Source organism: Mus caroli, unplaced genomic scaffold (genome assembly GCF_978045245.1).
Source record: "Mus caroli unplaced genomic scaffold, Mus_caroli_1 scaffold_8, whole genome shotgun sequence".
NCBI lineage: Eukaryota > Metazoa > Chordata > Mammalia > Rodentia > Muridae > Mus > Mus caroli.
In genome coordinates this window covers 130,052,764-130,072,566 of record NW_028227263.1, presented here as the reverse complement: position 1 = coordinate 130,072,566, position 19,803 = coordinate 130,052,764, and the positions used below count along the sequence as shown (strand labels likewise).

Sequence of the window (19,803 nt, the reverse complement as noted above, 5' to 3'; positions counted from 1 at the left end):
ATGAGTTCCTAGGACCCAAAGAAGGAAGTTTACAGCTACATTCAACTGCAGGTCCCTCGGAACCAAGGCACTCTTCTGGCCTCTGTAGGTACTACAAACAGAAAGGTATACACACCAGCACTACCACCACTACTGTTGCTACTACTAGTATTAGTAACACAAGGTTTTAAAAATTCACTCTCACAATTCCACAACAGGATTTATTCTATGACCACATCCAGGCATTCAAGATATAGAACAACGGGAACATAAACATCAGTGTTCATATATTATTTAAAAGTTTTGAAAACTTATTCCCATGGGAACATCCCTGGTGGGAATCCAGTCATTTTCTCCTGGAAAACTTTATCAAAGGCTTCAGCTTGGGCTACTATGAAGTGATTCTTCCAGTCCCCAGTTGTGCCTGTAAAATGTGAATAAGATATATAGGTGGATTAATAATTGTTGTAACACTGCACTAGCTCTTCCCATCATATGCTTTTACCTTCTGTTTGACAATGATTACACAGTTAATATGCTACAACCACTCCAGTAGTGACTCATATTACAGGTTTAGAAATCTGGAAGCAGACTTGAGGCACAGTATCAAGGAAAGAGCCTCCTGGAACCTTGGCATTCCCATAGCTAGAATGCCCCAGATTTCTCTCTGCAATATTGTGAAGGGTCTTGCATGTTTTCTTGTGGTGTTTTACCGGATAAGATTTAGAAGTCTCAGGGTAAGCTTAGCAAAGTATATTTAGAATCTTCATTACAGCCAGGTGTAGCAGACTACATTGCATATTAGAAGCAAGTTGGTGAATTCTTCTGAGAAATGGAGATTCCCTACAGATACTTAACAGCCAAGTTACACTCATATGCAAGAATTTACCAAGGCCTAGGAAATAGGAGGGTTGTGGTATTGCATTATTCATGAGAAGGTCTGCTAGAGCAGAAAGCCCTGGTGCTAGCTTTCACAAGGCTCAAAGGAGAAGGACAAATTGTAACTATGTTGTGAAATCCTTACCTATCATTAGCTGACTCTAGACAGGGCTGTTCTATCTTTATTCTAAATATTACCTGGTTCCTGTAAGTCTTTTGAAGTCATTTCTCTGTTTTGTGCCATGTACTTCAACGTATTTTGCCTGCTGTGACACCCTACTCCTTTCTTTTCTGTATTATATAAGAGTGGTGTTCGATTTGTGACAATACATTCAGATTCAGCACACTTTCTCCTCTCTGTGTCTGTCAGTGAATTCTCCCAGACTCCATGCTCACCTGTTGGAACCTTGATTCCCATGAATTGAGGGGGGCCGACTGAACCCTGTCCTTGGCATTAATAAATCAAACTATCATTTCCTGTAGTAAATCTCTCTCTCTCTCTCTCTCTCTCTCTCTCTCTCTCTCTCTCTCTCTCTCTCTCTCTCTCTCTCTCTCTCTCTCTCTCTCTCTCCCTGAAACAGAGTTTCTCTGGCTGTCCTGTAACTCACTTTGTAGACCAGGCTGGCCTGGAGCTCAGAAATCTGCCTGCCTCTGCCTTCCCAGTGCTGGCTGGGAGTAAAGGCATGTGCCACCATGCCCTACCGAAAATTTCTTAAGTCCTGAAATCATATATGCAAACTTCACCCTCTGTCTAAATTATGTCCTACCTTTTCCTCTCTCACCAATATGCTAGACAATCTAACAGCAGCAACAATGGCTTGATCTTTTTATATATATACAGATTATTCCTGCTTCCCATCAAACCTGTTCCTATCATGCTATCCTACTCAGCAGGTTTTATCATGTCAATGATCCAAACAGACTTCAAGTGTTCTGTCTACTTCTTAGTATTTACTTATAGAAGTAAATAATTTTAAAACAAGTTTTAACTAATATCTTAAAGTAGTTTCTACTTATGTGTGTGTGTGGTCACATGAGTGCTGCAGATACGCATAGTTATGAGCAGCATTTCAGCTGCAGTGGACCCAGTCCCTCCCAGCTGAGGGCATTGAAGGACTCTGTTTCACTCATCCATGGTGTTTGGTGATACATGAAGATCTGTATAATTTCAGCCCCTGTCCTATGTAGCACTGTGTCTTATGAACATATATTGTTTTTCACCACTCCATTCCAGAATGTCTTTAGTTTGAAACTTAGAGATCAATCAACTGCTCAAGCTGTGTTGTATCTTCCTTCACCCTAGAGGGCTAATATTTTTCATATAATTACATCTTGGTCTTTGTCTCCTTATTAATGATACTGTAACCTTCTCTTCCCATCTTTCCTCCATTTCAATCTAGCAGGCCCCATCATTGCTTTATTTCCTAGCTGTGACACTGTTATATGTACCATGCATTTATGCTTTGAATATACACACAGAATATGCATCTAATATATTTGAAAAGAAAGTGATTCTGATATTACTAAATTGTTCATTTTACAAAGAGTGCCAAACATATAGGACATACTCAGTGTGGGATTTTCAAATAAATTCATGAATACCTGAGAAAAGTATAGTCAGTGCTCCTATTTTGCTGATGAGGAAAAATTAGTCTTTGAGATGTTATCATTATGACAGTGATGGGTGTGTATTTGAATCCAAAAAGAATGACAATAGAAGCCATTCTTTTCTTTATCACATACTTTCTTTCTGTATCATCACATAAGTTAATTTTAATTCACCAGAGGTCTATATTAAAGAAAATATAAAGAATTCATAAAAATGTAAATCCTTGATACAGCATATTAAAATAATATACTATAATTGATATGAATGTAAAATGTCATCTAATGAGATGGTACCTATTAATATCCATTGTGCTCTCAGGTTCTTTCTTTTCTTTATTAGAATACGTTTTCTTGTTTTTGACAGCATGCCTGGATCCTGATAAGCCAAACCAGATAGATACTAGACTACAAGTATCTCAACAAATTCAATATGGATTCCCAATGGAATAAATCAGTCCATCTGAGAAACCACATCTTTGGAGGTACACACATGGAGTTGTAAGTTCACCTATGTGCAAATTCTGTGCACCTTATTTTAATTTTATTTTCTTTCCTTATTTCTAAAAATCTCCCCAATCTTTTGTGTGTTAGATGGCAGGATAACCCTAACATGTGGTGGCTTAACTCTTATTGAAAAAGAACTTCCTTATAGTTCTGGAGGCTGCAGATCTCACATCAGAGTATTGTCCAAACCTTTGTAGGATTTTCTTTTTGGCCTGAAGATGGCAGGTTTCTTCCTCTGTCCTTGGGTCATCTTCCCTTTTTGACTCTGATTAATGTCTTCTGAAGATACCAGTGAAAATGATCAATGGCCCAACTACTGTGTCCATTAAACATATACTCTGAAGCAATGGGTACAGGGAATTTTGAGTGTTGCCAGAATATGTATCCTATACATTTCTTGATTGTGGCATTGTCTTTACAAAGTCTTGTCAACCAAACAGGGGCTAAATATCTCTCTAGTGTGCATTTCCTGCAGAGCCTAAATATTGAATTATAATGACTACAATTGCAGGAGGAAAATCATTGCTTGGAGATTAAAACCAGATGCATCTCAACAACTTGAATGATTGAGTCTCTGGGATAAAGCTTACAAAGTAGCTCTGCAGAGGCAATAAAAGATAATTTCTTGTGTCTTGAGATGAGAACAATTAAAGGATATGGGAAAATAGGTCTAGTGAATTAGCATTATCTTTGATTTGCTCATAGTTTGATGATTCAAAACTGGCACCAATGTGATAGAGGAATTGAGAAGACAAATATTATCTTTATATACATTTTACTTTCAAAGTTATTTCCAGACATATCCAATTCATCATTGTCTATAATGAATTAGTGAAGCAAGTGGGTAATGTATTTGGTGTCCCCCATCAGTGACCTGGTTTCCAGAATTCCCTGGCTTAAAGGATATTGGTGTCACACTAGTATAAGAAAAAATAATCCCCCAAAATAAAAGCTGTCTTTAAATGCAAAAAAATCATATGCTACATATAATCACTTTGATAATTAAATTTCAAAAGATTAATGAGGTCTTATCAAGTATTTTGGCCGAACTATATTATAATTAGTGTGTATGTATGTATGTATGTATGTATGTATGTATGTATGTATGTGTTCCTGTTATCATCTGTGCTGCATGACAAATAGTATTTCTATTCAGAAGAGATTAAATCCAAGTGTGGTCTCATCCTAAAAGAATCTTCCTGGAAAAGCAGAAACAACAGTTATCTTCATGGAATTTTGTCTTAAATTCCATTCCATCTGCTGTGATTTGTCTCTGCTAAAGCTTTTGCTTGTCAGTTTCCTTATTCCTTTGCTGTTAACAGAGCTACTTCATTCCTTCAGGTATGTGATAACAGACTTTTATTTTCTTAGAATGTTTTTTTTTTAACTAAAACTTTTTTTTTTAATTTTTTTATTTATTATATGCAAGTTCACTGTAGCTGTCTTCAGACACTCCAGAAGAGGGCGCCAGATCTCTTTACGGATGGTTGTGAGCCACCATGTGGTTGCTGGGATTTGAACTCTGGACCTTTGGAAGAGCAGTCGGGTGCTCTTACCCACTGAGCCATCTCACCAGCCCTCTTACAATGTTTTAACTCTGCCAAATTCTCATTCATTATAGGAAATCAAGAAACAGAACACATTGCTTAGGTGAGACATTCATTTCTAGTACAGAGAAATATGTCTCCACAGAGTCTGGAGTGCAGGAGTCTGAGGGAAGCTGGCAAGAACACTTTATTCTTTCATATGCCTTGATCTTTAGTGTATAGATTTCCATGTTCTTTTAGTGAGTGGTGACATATCTTTATGTTTAAATCTCAGTCAAAATTTCATATTATTTGGATAGTATGAGTACTAGATTAAATACAATCTGGTAACTACTTAGACTTCCTTTTTTCTACAAAAACTCCTGATATCCCTATATTTTTAGTTTCCAAATCTCACACTCCAAAGCAGTCGATGGAAGGTAAAGTCTGAAACATTTTAAGTATGGATAAAGAAAATTAAACTGATAATTTTTACTTCATTCATTTATACCCATGTTTTTATTTAGTGTTAAATATTTAATGACTGACACCTTCTTTCTTCTACTCTAAGTTCCATCTCACCTATCATTATCTAATTAGGTCTGGGTGAGGCACAAGATCTGATTCATTCTGGCAAAGTCAATCCAGAACTGTACAGCTATGAAACCACACACACAAACAATCTGTTCCCAGCATAGAAAGAGTTGGCACATAAATAAAGAGGATTGAAATTCCCTTTCCAGGAGAGATAATTCCAAAGAAGAGAGGGGTCATGAACCTATGTAATCTAAATAGGTTCGCAAATAACATCAGAATTTAACACTAGAAAATTTTTTTAGAACTATTGGACTTGGCTTCCACTGGACAGCAATCTTGACCTGGTCAACATCTTTTCCAGCTGTTAATGTAATTTTTGTTGTCTTATGGTTATCATCTTAGATATATCTTTGCTCTAATGCATTACACTTTTTTATTTTATATTTTAGAGATGAGGAATATAATACAGGGAACTTGACAAAATGCCTCATAAAACACTGTCCTCTTTCCCATTTTTTTTCATTGAAGTTATTGGACATGACCATCTCCAATCCCAAGTTCATATCCCAGAATAAATCAGCTTTGCAGAGTATTTGAAGCCCATATCTTCTCCATAAAACCATTCCCTGTTGTGTCTGTGAGAAGCTATCGGTGATGAGCAGTGACTTTCAGTACATTACCAACTACTTAGAGCTTTATTGCCACAACAAGCCCTTCACATGTTCTGACATATTCTGAAGCTAGATGATCTCTTTACCTTTTCTCATGAGCTTCAAGCCATTAGTAATCTGATCTTCCTTAACGAGACTAAAATTGGACATGTTGTTTTCTTTCATGGCTTGGAAAGAGCTGTACTTGAGGACGAGATCCAGCTCATCTGGCCCTAATTTTTTTCCTAGGAAGTCACAGATCTTCTTTATAGTTCCCTTTGTATCCTAAAAGAAGAACAAACTGAAATGAGGGCAATAAACAGAGAGCACTGAGAGAAAAGATTAAAAAATGGGATCTGAGGATGGGGATGATCAAAGTGTTGTGAAAGGGCATCATCAAATGAGAGAGCATGAATAGGATTTAGGCAATAAAAGAAATGGAACAAAGGGAGGAAGGACTCACACTCAACATTTATATATTGAGTGTGCTTGCAATGTGGCTCATCTATGGTGTCTAAAAGACAGAGGCTGGGGATTCTTTTTAGGGAGGAGAAAATGTAAGAGAGAGATTCTCATAGAACCAAGGTTAAATTTAAACTTGCTTTTTAGAGGATCATGACCTTGAATTTGAGACCTTCCTTGTCCATCTCCATAGTGCTAAGGTCACAGGTGTGTGCTGATGCACTCACTCATTATACTGAGATTTTTTTCTTAATACAGGGCCTCACTATGGAGTTTTTCTTGTGTGTTGGAAGTTGCTGTGGCGATTAGTATATGTCAAGCTCACACAGATCAGAAATCCATCTATCTGGCTTTTTCCTTCCAAGTTCTGGAACTGAAAGTATGTACAACCATAACTATCCTGCCCTGGGACATTTATAGAAACTTATAGAAATGCTGCTAAACAATGATCAAGGCAAATGAAGACATGTGCACAAAATCCTCAGCAGATATTAATGTTAGTGCCAGATAATACTGTTTGCTTAGGCTAACTGAGAACAATCCAGATATTATGACAGTTTCATGGAATGTTCTCAATATTTATTACTTGAGAATACTTCTGAGACATTTTGTTTTGAGTAAGCATCTCAGGTGGTGGCTCAGGTGGTCATCACATTCCCAATTTTTCTGTCTCAGATCTCTAACCGTTGCAATGATGTCAGTGTACTACCACAATTAATTTAATCTTCTGATATAATCATTACAAGGTAAAATCTTAGAACAACAAAAATTGTGCTTTCAATCCTAGCCCTCCCCCTGGGGACATGAGGTTTTATTGGTTTAAAACTTTTTTTTTACATATTTATCAGAGTACTGCTTAATATTTCATACAAATGTAAACAATCATGATAATAACTGAAAAGAATGTGTTAATGGTCAGATAGAAGACTTATTGGAATGTGCAGTAGTGTGTAGCAGACAGCTGGGTAGTGATCCTTTCTTGGGAAAACTGAACTTAATGATGATTAAGTAAAAGATTCTACATATGGGAAAAAGAGTATGATGAAACTTTTTTAATTATTTAAGTTTATTTATTTTTTACACTCTATATTTTATTCCCTTATATTCTGATCCACCCTATGACTGTTCCACATTGCATACATCCTCCCCACCATGGTATCTCTATGGCGGTGTCCTCCCAAACCCAGCTGACGTCGAATCTCCATGTGTCCTTCTTTCTCCCAAGGGTTAGATGCATCATCTTTGAATGAACAGTGACCCAGAAATTCTCTATTGTATATGTGTTGATGGCCTCATATCAGCTGGTGTATGCTGTCTGGTGGTCCACTGTTTGAAAGATCTCAGGGGTCCAGATTAATCGAGACTCTTTGTCCTCCTAAAGGATCACCCTTCTCCTTTCAACGTACTCTAATTCAAAAACAAGTGTTAGCTGCTTCTGTCCATTGGGTGGGTGCAAACATTTGCCTCTGATGCTTTCATCTGCTTGCTGGGTTTTTCAGAGGGCATTCATCATAGGACCCTTTTTGTAAGCTATCCATAAACTCAGAAATAGTGTCAGACCTTGTGACCTCCCCTTGAACTGGACCCCACTTTGGGTCTTTTGCTGGACCTTCTTTTCCTCAGGTTCCTCTCCATTTCCAACCCTGTCATTCTTTCAGACAGGAAAAATTATGGGTTAAACTTATGACTGTGGGATGGGCCCACTCTCCTTCATTTGATGCCCTGTCTTCCTGCAGATGGTGGAGGTAGGGTCTATAACATCCTGCTCCCAAATGCATGGAAATTCATCTAAGTTCTCTCCCTTTGAGTCCTGAGAGTCTTTAACTTCCCAGGTCTCTGGTGCATTCTGGAGGGTCCCCCCAACCTCTTATTTTCAGAGGATGCCTGTTTCCATTCTTTCTGCTGGCCATCAGAGTTTCAGTCCTTTTCCTTCACCCAATACTAGATCAGGTTCACGTGTCCCTCCCAGTCCCCCCATACACTTTCCCTCCCAGGTTCCTCCCTTCTGCTTCCTCAGAGATAAACACTCCGAGGTCTAATTTAATTTTGAATAATTGCATCTTTCAGTTTTTGTCTGGTTGCACTTTTTCTTTTTATTAATAAATATTTTTCTCCATCCCTAGAGGGGAGCAGGTAGGTTGAGAGCAGATCTTTGGTTTCTCTCTGCCTTTCTAGATCCCATGCCTAATTTTCATCTTTTTTATTGTTGTTGTTGTTGTAATAGGTTCTTGTATTTAACTGAGTGGTAACTGTAACGTCACCTTTTTCATGTCTTCATAGTATAGTACCAAGAAGTTGTCCCATTCTCTCATGGACAGCCAGCCACGGACATGCTCAAACCATGATCCATATATAACTGTGTGCAGGGAGAAGTGGAGTGTCAGTTACAAAGCACTAACACAGGGTATGCTTGACTTTCTTCATTTTCTGAAAGCAGCAGCAGAAAGCTTCACTAAGAAAAATCTAACTAGTCTGTATTTATAGCATTAAACATGATGTTTGAGGTTAACACAGATATAGAGAACTGATAAAATCAAGTTCATTATCAAACTCATTACCACACAGCTTTACCATTGATGCCAAGAGGAGATATTCTACTGTCAAGGTGCAAGGACAGAGGTGTGTGCTGGGGGAAATCTATCACAACAATACAGAAATCTAGAGGTGATTTCTGTAAATTCCTGCCTCCTGGTGAGGTGTATGAAGAAAACACAACGATTTGATAACAGAGATGGGAGAACAGTATTTTATATGGTGTTGGAAAGAAAGATTTCCATCAGTAAAGCAACCTACTGGCAGAAATCTAATAGATGTATGAATCAAAGCTATATGACATCATTAATAATCATCTCAACAAAGTTAGTTAAGGGGATCAGGCTCCTTTGAGTGTGTGTGTGTGTGTGTGTGTGTGTGTGTGTGTGTGTGTAAGAGATGGAGAGAGAGAGAGAGAGAGAGAGAGAGAGAGAGAGAGAGAGAGAGAGAGAATATGTTTGTGAGGTTTTAGAGTATATAAGAGAACTATATAAGGCACTGCCAAGTGGGGAAGACAAGAGACAGTAATTTCAAGAGAATATCTCAACGCAGCATACCTATGTCTACAATTCCCTTTGGGAGTATATAGGGGTATCATTTCCATTTCTCAATTTTCAATTTTCAGTCCCTGATTTTTTACATAGTGCTCTTTTCCTGAGTTGAACTCACATGCTGCAATATAGATGTGCAAGGTCAGAGGTGTCCAGTAGTGCAATAATGACACAATTGTTATGGGGTTACTTAAATGATGTCTGATTGGATTTGAGGCTTGATCCTTGAGATGGAATTCATGCCTGGTACTATAATCCTGGTCATGAACCCATGGTTGATGATGTCATATTTCCAAACTAGGATTCCGACTGTCAATTTACTAAATGGTCATATTGTCAAACTACAGTTTAAATATTTGTATTTATACCCATAGATTTGTGCTGTTCTATATCTTTGTTAGAGATTAGTTTTGCAACTATCTCTGGCTCAGGAAATACCATGGAACAGGAAGTAGAAATTAAAAGCTAGAGAATGTGGTGGAATGCTTTGAAATTTGGAATGCTCTGTAAATATTGTCCTTTGAATATAAATTAGCTGTTATGCAAATGTGCTCATATCACCAATGGTTGCCTAAAGAAAAACTGCATAACATAAAGCTGGTTAATATTCCAGGATGCATGGGAGAGGGTTTCCTGAATCTGTACTCCTCACTGAGGATCTATTTGCAGTTAATGACTGCTAGATGAGAAAGACTTCCACACCCTTTTCATATAGGACTACTATTATGGTTCTAGTGCCCACATGGACGGCCCCACATCCATGCACATATGAACATCACAAATTAGCATTAGGGGGTTGTATTGTTTTGAAAAAAATTAAGTTCCACTATGGACATATTATGTGATGTATAATGTGTTGGAATACATACTGGCAAATCTGGCAGAATATGATATAACATATTCATTTTTTATCTTTTGAAGAATAGAAATATTATGTAAAAATCACAAAAAATTTGAAAACTAAATCAAGCACAAACAACGGACATAGGAAAATCTAATGCTTGTCTAAATAAAATTCTAAAAGCAGATAATTCAGGATGAAGAAGCCAATATATGATGCCAATTCACTTTACTTTTGAAGGACACCAGTTCCAATATCTAAGACATATTTATTCCAAGAATGAGTTTTTAAATCTTCTTCAGAAACCACCTCATGATGAATTTTCATGATAGTTTAGTTCATCTCTCATCCACTATCAGAAAAGTGTATCCATGTAGTAAACAGAGATTAAGTCACAGACCCACAGCTCCTATTGGTACAGACAATATGAGACTTTGGAGTGGTGAGCAGTAAAATTGGCTTCTATATTAAACCTTTTGCTCCAATGTTTAGGTATCATATTGGATGTGGATGTGACATATTATAGAGGCAGAGGTGGTGGATGACTTGAATAAACAGTGTTTTATGGACACATCATGGCTGTTGGACACATTAACTCAGCAGTTGTGACAGTATGTGCAAGACCTGTGTAAGCTCAAGAGAGACTGAGTTCCTGCATGGAGCAAGAGGTTGGTCATGATGTGCCAACTATGAGGAACTACTAGTGACTGATGGCTTCCTGAAGAGAGTCAGTTTATTTCTGAGTGTTTATCCAACTACATTGAATATTCATACACCCAAAGATGTATAGTCAGAATTAATTGCAATGGATGGTTTTAAAAAGCAACAGGACTGGAGAGATGGCTCAGGATTTTAGAACACTTGCTGCTCCCACAGAAGATGTTGGTTTAGTTCCCAGTACCAACATGGTAACTCACTATCTTCTGTAACTTCAGTTCTAGAAGATAATTTATACCCCTGGCCATCGTGGGTAATGCTCTCATTATGGTTCACATACATACATGCAGATAAAAGACACCTAGACATAAAATAAAACTAAATCTTAAAAAGATAATATACAAAGTTGGATGCTTATGGGATTAGAAGCAGTATAAGGGAGGAATCAGGAAAGGGAATGAATGTGATAAAAATACAATTTATGCGATTATCAAAGAGTTAAAAGATATATTTAAAAACTTTTATACAAAGAGCACAGAGATACTGAGTTAACTCAAAGAACATTAGTCTTGTAGCCCTTGAGAAGGAAGATCAATGAAAAGAATACCTCATTTTACAGCTGTATACACAGAGATTCAGAGAATATAGTAAGCCCTAGAAAGTTGAAGTAAAAGAAATAATTTATACGATTTATTTTATTTTTTATTTCCATATATGCCTATGTTATGTTTGTGAGATTGCATGTATGTATGTTTTTATTTGCAAAAGAGAGAAGAGGATGTCAGTTACTCTGAATATGGAGTTATAGAAAATCATCACCTACTCAGGGTTTGAGTGTGGGGATCCAGACTCTACTCCTCTAAAAAAGCAGCAAGTGCTATAGATCACTGAGCCTTCTGTTCAGTTCCTAATGGTATCATTTTTAAAAGAAAGACATGAGCAACTTTACTGAACAAAAAAGTAGAAATTAGCAAAAATTCGAAATTGTAAATGAAATGAATAGATTTTTAAAAGGGAATGAAGGAATTGTTTTATGGCTCAATGTATAAAAGTGTTTATCATATAAGCCTTATGATCACATCTCATTTTCTGTAACCTGAATAAATCAGAAGGAAACAAATGACTCCACAAAGTTGCCCACAGATCATCACTGATGTTCCGTGACATGTGTATCCACACAGACACTATGCACACATACATCCCAGATAATAATAAAGAAAATATCATTAAAGGAAAAAAGAAATAGGAAACTGGACACAATCTATAAATACCGGGAAGACAGTCCTAATTAGGAATCATGTAGATACAATTGGCATGTGTGTATGTATGTAAACATTGTCCTGATTATTAATTGAAGATATAGAAGGATAATGTATATTGTGAGCAGCATCATTCCTTACTTAGTGGGATCCTGAGAAGTATAGATGGAGGAAAAATCCAAATGAAGGCCAAAAGGCCATGACCTATATATTTATTCTCTTCTTGATCATGACTGTGTAACAAAGAAAGTACATTGAAATCACTGAGATCTGTTAAGCCATACATCTCAGAAAAAGAGAGGATAGGTGTCCGCCTGACCCGGGAGGGCTTTGCCTGAGCATCGGTGGGAGATATCTTGGCTCCGGAACTCGCTAAAAGTAGTCTGCACAGGTGAGAGTGTGGACTACAGAAGCTAACAGTTTCTAGTATAGGCAGGAGCCACAGAGCTTCTGAGGCAGCCCCCTTTTTAGGCTCCAGACATCCAGGCACCTTCCCTGCCAGAGGATAGGTGTCCGCCCTGCCAGGGAGGGCTTTGCAGGAGCACCTGGGGGAGCCATCTTGGTTCCTGGATCCCTCTGAGACTAATCTGTGCAGGTGAGAGTGTGGACTACAGAAGCTAACAGCTTCTGTGACAGGCTGAAGCAACACAGCTTCTGACACAGGTCCTGTTTTGGGCCTTCATCTTTGGCCAGGAGGGAGGTCCAAACACCAGATATCTGTGCACCTTCCCTGTAAGAGGAGAGCTTGCCTGCAGACCATTGAAACTCAGACAAGAGCTAGTCTCCCAGTTCTGCTGATAGAGGCTAAAAATCATGAGGGAAATAATCTCTAACCGGAGACAACTATAACAACTAACTCCAGAGATTACCAGATGGCGAAAGGTAAACGTAAGGATCTTACTAACAGAAACCAAGATCACTCACCATCATTAGAACCCAGCACTCCCACCGTGCCCAGTCCAGAGCACCCCAACACATCTGAAAAGCTAGAACCAGATTTAAAAACAAATCTTATAAAATTTTTAAGCATTTTAAGTTTATTATAAAAAAACTTCAAACAGAGAAATGGATACAGAAAACGTGGTACATTTATAGAATGGAGTGCTATGCAGCTATTAAAGCAATGAGTTTATGAAGTTCTTAGATAAATGGATTGATCTGGAGGTTGTCATACCAAGTGAGGTAACCCAATCACAAAGGAACACACATGATATGCACTCACTGATAAGTGGATAATACCCATAAGTTTAGAATCCTTCTTAGAAGGGGAACAACATAACCATGGAAAGAGTTGTAGAGGCAAAGTTCAGAGCAGAGCCTGAAGGAACAACAATCTAGAGACTGCCTCACTTGCAGATCCATCCCATGAACAACCATCAAACCCAGACACTGTGGTAGATGCCAACAAGAGTTTGCTGTCAGGAGCCTGATATAGCTGTCTCCTGAGGGACTTTTCTAGTTCCTGGCAAATACAGAAGTGGATGCTCACAATCATCCATTGGATGGAGCCAAATGTCCCTAATGAAGGAACTAGAGAAAGTACCCAGGGAGTTTAAGGGGTTTGAAGCCCCATAAGAGGATCATCAATATGAACTAACCAGTACCCCAAAAACTCCTTGGAACTAAACCCCCTATCAAAGAAAACACATGGTAGAACTTGAGGCTCTAGATATATATGTAACAGAGGATAGCCTAATTAGTCATCAATGGGAGGAGAGGCAGGCCCTTGTTCCTGTGAAGGGTCTATGCCCCAGTATAGGGGAATGCCAAGACCTGGAATAGGAGTGAGTTGGTTGGGGAGTAGTGGAGGTTGAAGGGGATAGGGGAGCTACAGAGGGGAAACTATGAAAGGGAATAACATTTTGAAATGTAAATAAAGAAAATATCTAATAAAAAAAAAGAATTGACATACAAGAATAATTGAACCTTCACATGAAATATTACAATTTCAACATCACCTCAATTCACTATCCACCACCAAAACCAAAACTGTATTAGTAGACTTAGAACGAAAACAATAATTAGCTATGCATTCTCTTTCAACACTTTTGCAAATTACCTGCAACAAATTCTTTCTCATCACTTTATATTTATGCTTTCTTTTATTTTCCCAAGGCTTCATAAATATTCTTTCTTTTGAAAATATCATTCTGACTGGAGTAAGATAAGCTCACAAAGTAGTTTTTATTTGCATTTCCAGGATGGCTAATAATGTTGAATGGTTTAAAAATTGGAGATGAGGAATTTGTTTTTCTTGTTTTGGTTGCACTATTAGGTTCCATGATACAGATTTTGCTCCAGTTTTTTTTTCTTGATTTTGAATTTTTAAAAATCTTTTAGACTCTAGACAACCACAGACCGTGAACATGTAGATTGGAAAGGTTTTCATCCATTCTGTAGCCTGCATGTTCACATGAAAAATGAGTTACATTGGTTTATAGAAGCCTTTTCTTTGAGCAAGGTCCTACTTGTCCATTATTTGCCTTGTTGTCTGAGTGGGATGAATCCTATTTAGCAAGTCCTTACCTGAACCAATATACGACTTTTTCCTTTAGCAGTTTCATAGATTTGAGTCTTCTGTTGAGGTTCTTGATCCACTTGATATTGGTGTGTGTCTGTCAGGCTGTGTCTATCCTTCTGTGTCTGTCGGTCTGTCTATGTGTGTCACTGTTTATATGTTTGAGGGATGAGGGATTATATGCCCCAGTACAGGGGAATGCCAAGGCCAGGAAGCAGGAGTGGGTGGGTTGGGGAGCAGGGAGGGGGGAGGGTATAAGGGACTTTCAGAGTAAAGTAGAAAAGGGGATAGCATTTGAAATGTAAATGAAGAAAATATCTAATAAAAATAAAAATAAAAAAGAAGATATAGACTCACTCTTCTACATACAGCAATCTAGTTACCAATTTACTGAAGAAATTGTCTTTCTTAAATGTATATTTTTTTAATTTTGCCAAACAAAAAGAACCATCAGTTGTGTTAACATATTGTCTTGTTTTTCTACTCCATTAATCTCTATGTCTGTTTTTGTAACAGTCGAATGCTCTCTTTAATATCTCTGTAGTATAACTGGAAATAAGGTACTGTTTTTTCAAGATCAATTTGATTAACAGAATGATTTTTTTATTTGCTTTCATATGAACTTATTACTGATTTTGTTTTTTATTTGGACATTTCATACATGTATAAATTACATTCTAATATTCATAGCATTCACCTTCTCTAATCTCCCTCTGCCTTTATTAACCTCTATTCCCTATATTCTCTTTTAAAACACTCATATCTCTTTATTCATGACTCATTAGTATAACCATGTATAGGATTTTCTGTGAAACTGTAGAGTTGAACTACCCATTGAAACCTATTAAGGATCTCAATTGGTATAAAACTGAAGACAGTGGCTTCCTATGACCCAGAATCCTTCAGTATCTGGCACTTCAGCAGGGATTAGTGATGTTCCATGAGTCTCCTCCCCAACCTATGACTAATTATTGATGAATGCCAGTCTTGTACAGACCCATTGCAAGCAGCTTCAAATGATTTTACTTGCTGCATTTAGTCTGCCATGTTCACAAGCCAGTATTTTATAGCACTTCTCTCTTTATCTTCAGCTCCTACATTCATTCCACCATCTCTTCTGCAATAATATCTAAGCATGAGAAGTGGATGTGCAATATACCATGTAAGAATGAACATCCTACCATTCTGAACAAATTCAATTTTTTTTTAATTCTGTGGATAATGACATTGAAATTTTGATTGGGATTGTGTTGGATCAGTACATTGTTTTGGAGGGATGGCAATTTTTTGTAACATTAACTCTCCTAGTTTTAGAGCAGGAGATTTTCTATTTTCTACCTCTTAGTGTCTGCTTCACCCTGTTGAAAATTTCACTGTAGAGGATATATCACCTCTTTCTTGTATTAATTTCTTTTCTACTGCTGTGATAAAACACAATGAACAGGGCACGTTATAGAAGGAATGTTTTGTTTGGGGTTTATGGATCTAGAGAGACAAGGGTGTATCATCATTACTATGGCTGGAAGTATGACACCATCCAAGTAGACAGAGTATTCAAGCAGCAATTTAGATCTCACAAGTGAATCCATAAGCAGGAGGGAGAGAGATCACTCAAAAACGTGCCAGTTATGAAACTTTAAATCTCACTCCAGTGACATATTTCCTCAAGCAAGTTCACAGTTCATAATACTCACAAAATATTCACCACTTCGGGATCACATATTCAAATGCCTGAAATTTATAGGGGACATCTCTTTCAAGCAAGCAAACGGTGATATATTTATTCTGGGATATTTTCTTTTGTCTTCCTTTTTATTAGATATTTTCTTTACTTACATTTCAAAAGTCATCCCCTTTCCTGGTATCATCCCCCTCCCCAGAAATCCCCTTATACCATCCCCTCTCACCCTGCTTCTATAAAGGTGTTCTCCCACACACCAACCGCTGCCACCCCACAGTGACTTTGAACACTGGGGCATTGAGTCTTCACAGAACAAAGGGTTTCTCCTCCCATTAATGCCCAACAAGGACATCCTCTACTACATATGTGGCTGGAGCTATGAGTCCCTCCATGTGTACACTTTGGTTGATGGTTTAGGCCCTGGGAACTCTGGGGTCTGGTTGGTAGATATTGATGTTCTTCCTGTGGAATTTTAAATCCCTTTAGCTACTTCAGTCTTTGATCTAATTCCTCCATTGGGAACCCAGTGTTCTATCCAAGCATCTGCCTCTGTATTTGTCAGGCATTGGCAGAGCCTCTCAGGAAACAGATATATCAGGCTCAAGTCTAAGTGGATCAAAAAACTCCACATAAAACCAGAGACACTGAAATTTATAGAGGAAGTGGTGAAGAGCCTCGAAGATATGGGCACAGGGAAAAGATTTCTGAACAGAACACCAATGGTTTGTCAAGAATAGAGAAATAGGACCTCATAAAATGCACAGGACACTGTAAATAAGACAAAAAGCAACCAACAGAACAGGAAAAGATCTTTACCAATCCTAAAGCTGAAAGGGGGGATAATATCCAATAAATATAAAGAATACAAGAAGTTGAACACCAGAAAACTAAGCAACCCTATTAAAAGATGGGAGCTAAATCAGTTTGGCAGTTCCTCAGGAAATTCGACTTAGCAATACCTGAAGATCCTGCAATACCTCTCCTGAGCATATATCAAGAAGATGCTCCAACATGTAGTAAGGACACAGGCTCCACTATGTTCATAGCAGCATTATTTATAATAGCCAGAAACTGAAGAGACCCTTGATGTCCCTCAACAGAGGAATGGATACAGAAAATGTGGTACAGTCACAGAATGGAGTACTATGAAGCTATTAAAAACAATTGACTTCATGAAATTCCTAGACAAATGGATAGATCTGTACGATATCATCTTGAGGTAACCCAATCACAAAAGAACACACATGATATGCACTCACTGAGAAGAGAATATTAGCTCAGAATTTCATAATCCTTTTTTGAAGGGGATCCAAATACCCATGGAAGGAGTTACAGAGACAAAGTTCATAGTAGAGCCTGAAGGAAAGACCATCCAGAGACTGTTCAACTCGGGGATCCATCACATTAACAACCACCAAACCCAGACACGAGGCAGATACCAACAAGAGCTGGCTGACAGGAGCCTGATATAGCTGTCTCCTGTGAAGCTCTGCTAGAGTCTGGCAAATACAGAAGTGGATGCTCACAGCCATCCATTGGATGGAGCACAAAGTCTGCAATGAAAGAGCTGGAGAATGTATCCAAGGAGCTGAAGGGGCCTGTAGCCTCATAGAAGCAACATCAATATGAACTAACCAGTACCCCCCAGAGCTCCTTGGAACGAAACCCCCAGTCAACGAAACCCCCAGTCAACGAAAACACATGGTGGAACTTGTGGCACAGGATGGCCTATTCAGTCATCAATGGGAGGAGAGGACCTTGGTCATGTGGAGGCTCTATGCCCCAGCATAGGGGAATTCCAGGACTAGGAATGAGAGTTGGTAGGATAGTGTGCAGGCAGGGTGAGGGGATAGGGGATTTTCAGTGGGGAAACTAGGAAAGGGGATAACATTGGAAATTTAAATAAAGAAAACTTATCATAAAAAATTTAAAAAATAATACATCACTACTAGGTTTTCTTAATGAACATAAATAGAAAAAGTCTTTTTGTTTGTTTTGTTTTTAGTAGAGTTTACAATCTTTGCTCTTACTGAGGTGCAAACCCACAATAAGAAAAATTTTTGGACATTGGAGGTCTTTGTAATAAGGCCCTACTTCAATATTCCTCACATAACCAAAGGTTATACCTCCATATTAGCCAAGCTAAGAGTTGAAAAATCAGTTGTGCCAAGGAACGAATTGTAGGCATGATTTTTCGATACAGATTTCCTGCTATGGTCAAAGTTATTTGACGTGAGTGATTGTCTTCATTCTCAGCCCAAAAGGATCAGGTTACACTCATTTAAGAAATGGTGTGATATTAAGATGGTTTATCGATGAAATCATTCATGAACAGTTTCAATGTAGAATGGTTCTGCTTGGAGGGTGGCACAGATATTAGGTGTGGTTATGATTCTGTTTCCTTTGCTTTGATGATTTTAAAAAGCATACATCTCAGATTAAGAATAACTTATACAATTCTTTTCTTAAAAATGGATACAATAAATATATGTATCCAAGCAAAGCGTTTAGTCTCAATCTTTGCTGTTCTATTATAAGCCATCTTTCAAATTAGTTGTCTATATTTCTTTTGGCCACATAAATAATTTTGAAATATGTAACCTGTTCTGAAAATCATAGTATAGATAAAACCAACAAATAAACAACCCTAGTAAGAGAGAGGTTGAGGTAGGAGAAGCTCAGGGAAAGATAGGGTTGTGTACAAACACGAAGAAAGTTTATATGGATTGCATAATTTTGGACCTATTTTTCCAAATACCAAACTAGAGAGACTACTGGATTGCATCTTACTAATTCCTAATTTTTTTATATTTTTGAATTTCAATAGATTAGGATATGTTAGTAATACTAATTTTCAAATTAAAAGATATCAGGGAAAAGTGATTGTTACTTCGTGGTATTTTTGTTGTTAGAGGTGGAATTATGTTTGTGTAGGTTTGTTAAAAGATTACTTTCTTGCTTCTTTTAGGGTGTAGTTTCACCCCTTGTGCTGGTGTTTTCTGTTATTATTTGTAGGGCTTGATTTGTGGAAAGATACTGTATAATTTTGATTTTGTCATGGAATATCTTGTTTTCTCTGTCTAGGGCATTTGTGTTTTCTTATGGTCTGTATGACATCTGTCCAGGATTTTCTAGCTTTCATAGTCTTTGGTGAGAAGTGTGGTGTAATTCTGATAGGTCTGCTTTATATGTTTCTTGACCTTATTTCATTAACGCTTTTAAAATTCTTTGTTTAGTACATTTGCTGTTTTGATTACTATGTGATGTAAGGGAGATATTTCTTTTCTGGTCCAGTCTATTTTGAGTTCTATATGTTTTTTGCATTTTCTTGTGCATCTCTTCCTTTACTTTAGGGAAGTATATATTTGCTGTATGTTATCATAAAAAAATAGATGAGAGCTAATAATGAAATGATTAAACAAAGTGTTTCAGGCCAATGGAACTAGAAAAAGCAAATATTGCTGATGTAATCTTACAAAATCATAGTTGACTTGAATCAATTCTGGTGAGAAATGATAAACATCATTTTGTATTGATTAAAGGAATAATGCATGGAAAGGACAGGGCAGTTGTAATTACAGGTCCACCTAGTTCTACACAGAACATACTACTAGATATA

At 37.6% G+C, this 19,803-nt stretch overlaps 1 pseudogene; it reads right to left on the bottom strand.

Moving 5' to 3' along the window:
- Positions 1–261: 261 nt before the first annotated feature.
- The window catches only part of LOC147003524 (sulfotransferase 2A1-like), a 34,611-nt pseudogene continuing 15,069 nt past the window's right edge, over positions 262–19,803 (bottom strand).